The following is an 11372-nucleotide window of genomic DNA, read 5'->3' as shown; positions in this document are numbered from 1 at the left end:
TAGAGGCATTCAGCTTTTCAGTATTTTCAAACACATAACATACCTGCATTTATTTTTATAAGTATTTTTGTTCTATTATTTTAGTTTTCTTAAAAAGATCATAAGTTACAGGCATGTTTAAGTCACATTGGTTAAAATATTTTATTTATAATATTTTATGTTCATATCATTTGAATAAATTCTACTCAGTGTTTAAAATATCAGTAAACTTATGTTACTGATAGCATAATTATTGTAATAGTAACTAATTATACCTATTGTCTTCTGAAATCTTCTTGAACCTGCAGAATTTTAGCTATAGACAATATATTTTACAAAAAAACTTCTAAATTTCACAGCTATGTTTTGGCAAAAGAGCCAAACTTGTAGATAAGAATTTAGAATAGGTTCTATAAAGAATACACCTTCTATTAGACAAGATTGAAAACAAATCTGTAGCTTTGGGAATGATCTCTTTCCTTCAACTACTATTTGTAGTATTTTAGAATTTCATAATATAAAAATACAGAATATAATTCCCTTTTTTTCAAATAAATTCAATATAAATTTAATAATACAGTTTGAGCAATGTATTGTTAATTAGAGCTATTATGATATTTTAAGGATGTTATCTGAATGTATTTTCACTGTATAATAAGCACAGTGGTTTACTTTGTGGTAGCATTCTTCCAAATACTTAGAGCAAAGAAAAAGAGCAGATTTTTTTTAAAAAGGTTAAATGCCTACCAAGAAACTAATATTATAATATATTCTTGTGCCACTAAATAAAGTGCCCATCCAAGTGCACCTCCTTCTAGAGATGGCATTCAGCCAAATTGATATTCAAAACCTAGCTTAATGTTCAGAATAAATATTAATGTAGCTATGAAATGATAAATGATAGAAACAGAATATGACCACATGTTGCTCATTGGCATTTGGTAAGCTACAGAATAAACAACCTAAGAGTCATTACTTACAGTTCTTTTCCCCATCTTACATATACACACACAAACACACACACAATACATACCTCACACATAATCAAAGCCAAAAGAATTTCATTATATTAACTTACAAAACTCACCATTTTAAAGTTGAAGTTCAGTTATACATCTTCTTCCTGAGAACTGCTTTTTCTGAAACTGTTTTAGTTGACTTGAGCAGTTTAAAAGTTTGACTTTTTGAACACTTTTTCAACCCAGAAGATTTTATATAAATCATATCCAGATTGGAAGCATTATATTAAATGCAAATTTTTGGAAAACTGAATTATTGAAGAAATATAATGCTAAGATAAAGACAATGAATATCATAGCTAGGTGCAAAGTAATTGAAGTTGCCGATACCTTGTCATTTGTATAGATATTGTTTCTTTTCTTTTGGTCCTGTGTACTTCCCTTTTACTTTGCATTTATTTTTTGGATTTTTTTGGCTATTAAAAATAATCAGTATCTTAAGCCTTGCATTATAGTCTGAGCTGACTGCCTGGAGATTATACTGGTATACTTTTGCTGTGTTTGTGGCTAGTTGACTATTTTCAAACATAATTCTCAGAAGAAACAAAATATATTTCAAAGTGAAAATATGTGCTCAGGGCCACATATAAGTAAAATAATATTCTGCTATCTATCGCTGAGTAACAATCCACTCCAAAACTTAATGGTGTAAAACAGCAACTGTTGGTCAGAAATTTAGGTAAGGCACTGTGGAAACAGCTTGTCTCTGTTCCATGATATCTAGGACCCAAGCAGAAAGAGCAGCCCTATTTGGATCATGTTGATCTCATGATAAAGGAAAACAGTAAGGAAGGTGGTATCAACACTCTGGGAAAGGTATGCTGTGGTTCATAAACCTGCTCAGTTTTGCTCACATGTCATTGTATAATGCAAGCCACCTGGATAAAGCCACCTTTAATGGAGAGGGGACGAATGCATCCCCAGCAGAAGCACTGCTAGTCACATGGTAATGGGCAAGAATGCACAATTATTTGATCTCATTAACATCTGTATCTTAGACTCTACCTCATATTAACATCTGTATGTTTTAATCTCTCCAGATAATTCTTAAGATCACAGAGCTTTAGAGGCTGCTACTGTTCTAGGCTCAACCTCTCAACAAACTAAAAAAAATCACAGATATTTTACAAAGCATTTCTTTGAGCCAACTCCATTTGCTATCTAAATGATACCCATAGATTCATGAGTAAGCCTTTGCCAACGAAAACAATAACATACAAATTATAAATCGTTCAGAATGGAAAATGATGACTGATATTGATTTCCACACTCACCTCTCAGATCAAACTGGCAATTACCAAACAGCTGTCTCAGAACACTACAGGTTTTCAGAGGGAGAATTTCTGTGTGTGTGTGTGTGTGTGTGTGTGTGTGTGTGTGTGTGTATGGTGTAAGCAAATATTTATCTGTGGCTACTTACTTTAATTGCAGCTGCTTATTCCCAACAAATGGTTGTTCAACTGAAAGGCGGAGGAAGGGCTATAGGAATGAAGAGTGTCCGACTCTCTGAGAATGTGAGTAAAAATGGAAATGCAAAGTATTCTTCACATTGAATAATGACAATCTAATGAAAGATGCTAATGATGAGGTTGTCCACAGTATTGTTTGGTTATCGTTAACAAATCACATTATCTTCCCCTTTCTCTGTAGCAATCATTCTCCTGAAGCAAACTACATGGTAAATTCTTTTGACAGAAAACAATTCCTTTTCTTCATTTCCTCCTTAACTCTATAATGAAATCCTAATGAATACTAAAGGTTTCTGTGAGTAGTACAATAATCATCTATTGTAGTACTGATTGAAAGGAACTTGCTGCATATTCAGAGAGATATAAAGGATCTGATTTTCAGACAAATAGTTCTGATAGGCAGATTCAGGACAAATCTAAATTGTGTTTAATTATGCTACTGCGCAGTGTTCTTATAACGGTTTTTCACATGTCAAGTTGATATCCTTGAAATCTTTAAGCACTATTCTAACGTGTAGAGTCTATTTCCTGATTAGCTACATACATTTTAATATTATTTCTACATCTTAGCACTCTGGGAATAATGACATAATGGTAGTCTAGGAAGTCAAAATATTGTCCTAAATAAAATCTTTAGGGATAACGTTTTGGAACATGTATGCTTATAGGGAGGGGTGCTCTTCTAGCATTAATTTGATGGCCTTTCTAAGAATGAAAATATTTTTGTTTTCATGCACGCAATTGCCTACAGGTTTAAACTCAGTTTTGTAAAGGAAACGCATACATATTTTGAAAAATGTGCTGTTTCAAGTACGTTTGTTATGGCATTCCCAACCTAATGAATGGCTTGCTGTAGCCAAGAGCTTGAGGCCCCTAACCTGAACACGTGTACATATATTCGTCATGTGTGCTCACTGTACCTTTACAATGTTAACAGAGAAAAACATGAACGCATTCAAAAAGTTTGACCTAGAAGAGAAAATGAAAGTGATTTTTAAAATTTAGATTTCAAAATAAACTCAGTTGAAAAATTATTGCTACATGGCACACAGCTAATAGTTTACTGGAAATTTTTGACCTAATTGCATTCTATGTCTTTGCAGTCAGTAGCCTCAAAATATAATTTTCTTGAATTTTCACCTTTTGGTGCTCTTTTCATTTTTTTATTAGTTCCTTTTTTAATGCATTTGATATGTCTGACTAAATATATCTTTTTTTTTTATTTGATTTGATTTTTTTAAACATCTTTATTGGAGTATAATTGCTTTACAATGGTGTGTTAGTTTCTGCTTTATAACAAAGTGAATCAGCTATACATATACATATATCCCCATATCTCTTCCCTCTTGTGTCTCCCTCCCACCCTCCCTATCCCACCCCTCCAGATGGTCACAAAGCACCGAGCTGATCTCCCTGGGCTATGCAGCTGCTTCCCACTAGCTATCTATTTTACATTTGGTAGTGTATATATGTCCATGCCACTCTCTCACTTCATCCCAGCTTACCCTTCCCCCTCCCCATGTCCTCAAGTCTGTTCTCTACATCTGCCTCTTTATTCCTGTCCTGCCCCTATGTTCTTCATAACCATTTTTTTAAATTTAGATTCCATATATATGTGTTACCGTACGGTATTTGTTTTTCTCTTTCTGACTCACTTCACTCTGTATGACAGACTCTAGGTCCATCCACCTGACTACAGATAACTCAATTTCGTTTCTTTTTATGGCTTAGCCTGTCATGGAAAACTACCCTTTTTTCCCCCAAACAATCACAAAATTTAACAAGGCTTGGTGGAAAAGAAAATGGGACAAGTGACCCAACGAAAGATCTTTCATTTGAGCTACTTGCTATTTTGCTATTTCACACTTGTCAGTTTCTTTAAATTGCAAAATGAATGACACTGTATATGAGATCAGCTATCAATATAGTTTATCAATACCTTTTTAGCTTGATTTTGTGATTAATCTACCATCTTGAAACCACAGGTCATTCACTTAAAGTTTTAAGTGATGTATCTTCTGCGATTACTCTGATTTGATTCCACAATTTTCAAATCCTGAGGTCAAGTGATAGAATCAATATAGGAAAAAATATATATAACTTTCTTTCCAAAACTATTTCTTCTAAGTTGTCTTGTCAGATTTGTATACTTGTGTAGGACATAAACATAATATACAGCAACAAATACTGTAAGGTACACTTTGATTGAGGAAATAATGATGCCTTATATAATTATGAAGAATGAATTCAAGGGAATTCGCTTGCAGTCCAGTGGTTAGGACTCCACGCTTTCACTGTGGAGGGCCCGGGTTCAGTCCGTGGTGGGGAAACTATGATCCTGCAAGCCACGGTGTGGAAAAATAAATAAATAAATAAATAAATGAAGTAAAAATGAGCCACCTAAAATTGGTCTTGGATTTTGGGATTTTGAAGGGATAAATTAAAACTCACTATATAAATACATGAATTATCAGATACTCATAAAAGAAGAGGTTAATCATCTTTAAAGGGGTGTCTGAGAACTACAGAAGCACTGAAGTATAATCAAGGTGATGAGGGTATAATCTCCTATGGTCAGTACTAGAATATGATTGTAATTAAGAGAGGTGGAACCCAATCAACTCTATTATAAGCTATCAAAAGAAGGGAAGTATCTAGAGTAAAATACATGAAAAGATAATTTAAAGAAGTGAAAATACAAATGACTAATGAATAAAGTTTCAAGTTCAGCTAGTAACTTAATTAAAATAATAATGAGATGTCATTTTTACCTATCAAATTGTCAAAGATTATGAATAGAGTAATACCAAATGTTTGCAAATGTTCAACAAGAAAATTTATCTCATACATTTCTGGTGGCATGTAAAGTTTTGCCTATTCTGGAATGCAGTTAGTAGAAGTGTATGTATAACTTTTAAATATATTTATAATATTTTGATTAAATAGGACACTATGATGAGAGTGTCCTAAAGGTGATAATAATAATAAAATGTATAAATAATCAAAATATCAAAAATAGGAAACCGATGAAATATATTTTCTAATATGATGGATAATTAGTCTTTAATTATGTTTTTGGAGAACTTAAGGACATGTTAAGTAAGAAAAACAAGGTATAAAAATGTGCATGTGTATTCAATTATGTTTTTCATTACATACATCTATATGCATGGAAAAATGCTGGTAGGAAATATTAAAATGTTAAGGGTTATATTTATATTCTGAAATTGCAGTTAATGCTTATTATTAACGTATATATAATGGTTAGGCAATAATGAATTACATTTACTTAGTATTCTTTACAAATAATTTTCCAAACTTTATGTAGATCTCTGGGACTTATTTTTTAAAAAAAATAACAATGGTAATATGATTTAATCATATTGTTGTGTGTAATTATAGTTCATCTCGTTTTACTGCTCATACCAGTTGGTTTTTGCTGTATAACAACCATCCCAAAACGTATTGGCTTCAAAGAGCAATCACATACTAGCTCACTGTTCTTTGGGTCAACAACTTAGGTTGAGCTCCAACAGGCAGTACCTATGCTGGTTGCACAGTGCACACACACACACACACACACACACACAAGCAGCTGCAATCAGCTCATAGTTTTATTTGGAGTGTGGTTGTTCTAGTGGCATTCTTTACTTGTTTGATGATAGTGCTGGCAGTTAGTAGGTGATGGCTGTCAGCTCGGGGTGATAGAGTAAACTGGAACACGTGTCTCCAGTAGATTAGCCTGGGCTTAAACACACAGTGGCAGTTGCAAGTTTTCTGTGAAAAGCACTTTTTAAGTTTCTGCTTGCATCACATTTGCTATCATCTTATTGGCCAAAGCGCATGCTCCAGAGTCAGCATGCAAAGGTACTAAACAAGGACATGAGTCTAAGGAGGAATAAACAAAATTAGGGACCATTACTGCTAAAAAGTACCAGACCCTTCAATTTTGTTCCATATATACCACAATTTACTTATCCATTATCCTGTTTACAGATATTTAGATGGTTTCTGAGATTTGTTGTTATGAATATGGTTATTAGGAATGCTTCTGTATATGTGTACTGTTCTTGGTGCAAAAAATCCTTAAATATATAACTAAGAGGGGAATTGCTGGGAAAGTATGTGAATAGTCAGTTGTATAGGATAATGCCATCTTTTCCCCAAATTATACTCTCACTGGCAATGGGCAGGACAGAAAATTGAAACACATCATCACCAAAACTCACTGCAGTTGAAAGAAAAATAAGACTATTTTGTCTTCAATATTGAAAAATAACAATTAAATTACAATATAACAAGTATAATTTTAGTTATATAGGGAATAGACTATGTGAAACTTAGAGAATATGAACGTTAGAGTATATAATTGCTTGATCAGCTATTATTTATTCATTCACAAACATCTGTTAAGTACTTAACAGGACACTGTGTTAAGGGATAAAGACATATTTTTTTAAAAAGGAATGATCCTTGCCTTCAAGGATGTAATGATTAATTTTATGTGTCAATTTGACTGGCCATGGGGCACCCAGATTACATATTATTTCTGGATGTGTCTGTGAGGGTGTTTCCAGATGAGATCAGCAACTGAGTCTGTGTGATCTCAGTAAAGTAGATTTCCCTCCCCAGTGTGGGGTGGGCATCATCCAATCCATTGAGGGCCTGAATAGAACAAAAACCAGAAAAAGGAAGAATTCACCCTTTTTTCGCTTCCTGCCTGCCTAGCTGAGTTGGAACCTCTCATCTTAACATTTCCAGCCCTCAGAATGGGATTTTTTTAGACGCATTCTGACAACTATTTTATTCACGCTGCTTCCACGAGGGGAAATTACACCACCTTTCCTGGGTCTCCAGCTTGCAGACAGCAGATAGTGGGACTTCTTAGCTTCCACAGTCACATGAGCCAAATCCTCATAATAAATCTCCATACTACAAGTTCTGTTTGGAGAAACCTGACTAATGCAAAGGGCTTGTGGATATAAGCATGTAGAAAAACTAAGCATTAACAGCAATAGCTGACACTTACATAGAGCCTTCTATATACTAGATGTATATTATATATACATATACACAGAACTATATATACACACACAGACATCCCCACACTCAGGTATTGTACCTGAATATCAAAGATCTCATATATATAGTAAGGAGACTCATGAAAAGAGAAATTCTTATAAATTAATATTTAAGGTTTGAATGATACATTTTTTAAAGCAACATAAGTCTGATAAGAGATAAGAAAAAAATCCTGCCCTTAGAAGATAGAATTAAGATATAAATGGGGAAAAAAAAAAGAACTGGAGAAATGATGGAGAATAATTACAAGGAAAGTTCAAAGAAAGACTGGTTTAAACATTCCTTGTAAATTATCTCTATTTTGATTAGCTGGTGATTCTTGTTCTGACACATGGATTACAGAGCTGGAAGAAAGGTGAGGGAAAAAAAGAAATACCAGACACTTAAATTATAACCCAGTAGAAAGGTCAAAGAAATGCTAGTTAACACTTTATTTCTTAGAGTAGATGAAATATAAAAAGAACTAAAAGCTCAAAAACAGAAAGAAGAGCCTTTGCCATGTAAGGGCCAAAGTCAAATGGGTGCCCAGAGGAATAATAAAAATGCCCTTCTTTTAGCAAGCAAAAAAATTCAAAAATAAAGCTTAACAGTACAAATAGAAAACAGCCATCAGTGTGGCTAGGTGTTCATTTTGTGGTCCTGCTTGATCAGTTATTGTGTTTCCCAGTCAGTTACAGTGTTAAATATCACCCAACAGATTAGATTTCAGTGGAACAATTGCAGCTAACTTGAAATTAGTCATGATAATGAGGAGAAAGAAGCTTCTGGACAGCTCCCAAGCTTCATTCATCTGTAAGTTCTGAATTTTTGAATCAAAACTTTGTAAGGACTGAAAGCATTTTTAAAAAGGTTAAATATAGTTTTCACCATTTTTAAAATTACCTATTGCTTTTATAATATAGATACAGAGGAATAAAACAAGCTAAATCACAGGAGTTGGGAAGAGAAAAGAAAGGGAAACATCTGAATATCTGTGCAATAGCCAAATATCTGACTTTTTCGATTTAATGCTTGTACCAGTCAATGTAAGCCAGCTTTACCAATATAACAAACTCTGCCACAGTCTCAGTGGCTTAAAACTATAAAAGTTTATCCTCATGTTACCTGTCTGCAAGGGCTTGCTGAGGTTTCTGCTCTGTGTAATCCTCATGATGAAACACCTACTAGAACATTGCCAGTAATCAAGGCAGAGAGAAATAGAAGGTCGAAAATCACGCAGGTAACATATAACAATTATGCCTACATTTTATTGGCCAAAGTAGACATATGGCACACCTAACTTCACAAGAATAGAGGCATGCAATCCAACTATGTACATAAGAAAAAAAAATAGAAATATTTGCTGGATAGAAATAGCAAACACCACAAGGCTCATAAAAGCCCATTTCAGTAATGAAATTAAGCCCCAGGGAGGTCAAACAACCACTCAATGACACTTGTTAGTGGAATAGCCAGTTTTGAAATCCAGACACTTCTGACTTCAGGATGTGAATTGGGAAAAGGGTAGGATGAATGCTTGATTAATTCAGTGTTACAAAGTCCTTGGTACTGGAAGTTGCCTTACCTGTGGAACAGCAGCGTCACCTAAGAATTTGATAGAAATGTACGATCTCAGCCCCACCCAAGATACTGAACCAGAATTTGCCTTGTAATAAGGTCTCTTGGCAATTCATCTGTACTTAAAGTTTGAGAAGCCCTGTCTTAAACTTCTTCGGCTTTGAGCACACATGAACTCTCATCGGAAGTAACCCATGGCTGTCCCCTGCTCCAAGCCTACACCTATCCATTTAGAAAGCCTTCCCCCAAATTTTCCATCACCACCACTACCCAGTCATTTCTGGGACCCTATGTAGGACTGTGATAAGGATACCCATCTTCCCTCGACTTTAATACACCTCTGTTTACTCTCCCCGCTGTCTTTCTCCAGGCACAGTGACCTCTCTTTCCTGTGTCTGCTAGCCTGCAGAATAACAAATATGTCCTATTATCTGTGCCACAGCTGAGGAAATGGGTGAAGAATGGACCTCTCTGGAAATGGCATTACAACTGACTATCTGGGCCTCTAAGCAGCACTGCTTATGCCCAGAATCAAACACATTCATATACGTACACAGCTTCTACAGCTGTTCCTTTGAGCAGCACTTTTTAAATGGCTCAAGATCAGTCTATTGACCAAATGTAGGCAATGGTGAAGGGATGAGAGAGAACTTTTTCTCATCTCTATTGCGCTCATAGTTCTCTTTTATCTTCCTAAGAATATCAACCCCCAAAGAACTGTGCACCATACACCCAATTCAACAACAAAAAAAGAAACTCTCTCATGCATACTAGAAATTCATGTAAATAACACTTGGGGTAAGGAGTACTTCAGATCAGCAGAAATTATCTCTTACAATTAACATATCATATCTAGGATACTAAATAGAAAATAATCATTTTGAATAAACCTAAAGGCCCTCTTATTTTGACAAGTGGTATTGCTTCATACTACTTCTATTCAAATAATTATCATAGAGAATATTATCCTCGAGTGTCTTGGAATCTTTCTGCTATTAAAAACAAGACAACAGGGCTTCCCTGGTGGCGCAGTGGTTGAGAATCTGCCTGCCAATGCAGGGGACACAGGTTCTAGCCCTGGTCTGGGAAGATCCCACATGCCGCAGGGCAGCTGGGCCCGTGAGCCACAACTACTGAGCCTGCACGTCTGGAGCCTGTGCTCCGCAACAAGAGAGGCCACGATAGTGAGAGGCCCACGCACCGCGATGAAGAGTGGCCCCCGCTTGCCGCAACTAGAGAAAGCCCTCGCACAGAAACGAAGACCCAACACAGCCAAAAATAAATAAATAAATAATAAAAACAAGACAACAGACCCCAAATGGAGTTGCTTATGCTAAACCTCACACCACCACCAAGACTTCACTTAATTACAGTTTCTGCTTTTCCAGAAATGGAATCTTAAACCAGTCAATCAGGAATTGTCTGATCAGCACTAGTGAAGTAATCTGCCTGTCAGACCCCTGTCATCTCCTAAAAGAAAGTAACTTTGTCATAATCAATGCACTTCTTTGCCTAGTATAACTTCCTTGTTCTTGCTCCCTTCTGTATATAAAAGCTTTTCATTTTATACAGGTCCTCAGAGCTCCTTTCTATCTGCTAGTTTCAATACTATCTGATTGGAATTCATTTTTGCCCAAATAAACTCTTAAAATTTTTAATATGACTCATAAAGTTTATCTCTTAACATTGTTATACATAATAATAAATTGAAACTTTAAAGAAAACCTATAACTAATAAAGAAATAATGAAACAGAATGAAAAAGGACAACCTAATAATAAGTATACATCAGTAGGACAGGATGTGCTACATGAAATATAAGCAGACATGGGTTTTCCTGCATAGGACTACCCTTATTCATTATAATTAGCAATAGTTGTGCCTTGGATAAGCCTCATTGGCTACAATACTGCCACTGTGCAAAGCTTCCCCTTATTCATTTTAGAACCAAATCCCTCCTGCTCCAAATTGTCATTGGGATGCCCATCTAAATATAACATTTCCCAAACCATATGACCAAGTGTTAGCCAATGGGATGTGAGCAACTTTCAGGTCACATTCTTAAAAGGAAGCTACTTGCCTTTCACTTGTTCTTTTCACCTAGGAAGTATCAACAACTGGAACAGTCACCTTGGATCCAGGGATGGAATCTATGCTGATGATGGAAAAGCAACTCTTCCAAATCCCACTATGTTACAATCTTAGAATTTTATGCAGCAGAGACATAAATCTTCTGTCATGTTTAAGTCACTGCTAATTGGTCTTTG

General features: G+C 35.2%; 1 non-coding gene across 1 annotated transcript; it reads right to left on the bottom strand.

Annotated features, from left to right (window-relative positions):
* Positions 1 to 10890: 10890 nt before the first annotated feature.
* On the bottom strand, positions 10891 to 11032 carry LOC132373862 (U4 spliceosomal RNA). The gene has a single exon (XR_009505519.1). It is a non-coding gene; the product is annotated as a U4 spliceosomal RNA (small nuclear RNA).
* Between the last annotated feature and the right edge of the window lie 340 nt (positions 11033 to 11372).

Source organism: Balaenoptera ricei, chromosome 10 (genome assembly GCF_028023285.1).
Source record: "Balaenoptera ricei isolate mBalRic1 chromosome 10, mBalRic1.hap2, whole genome shotgun sequence".
NCBI lineage: Eukaryota > Metazoa > Chordata > Mammalia > Artiodactyla > Balaenopteridae > Balaenoptera > Balaenoptera ricei.
The sequence above is the reverse complement of the archived record's forward strand: the minus strand, read 5'-3'. Positions and strand labels throughout refer to the sequence as shown.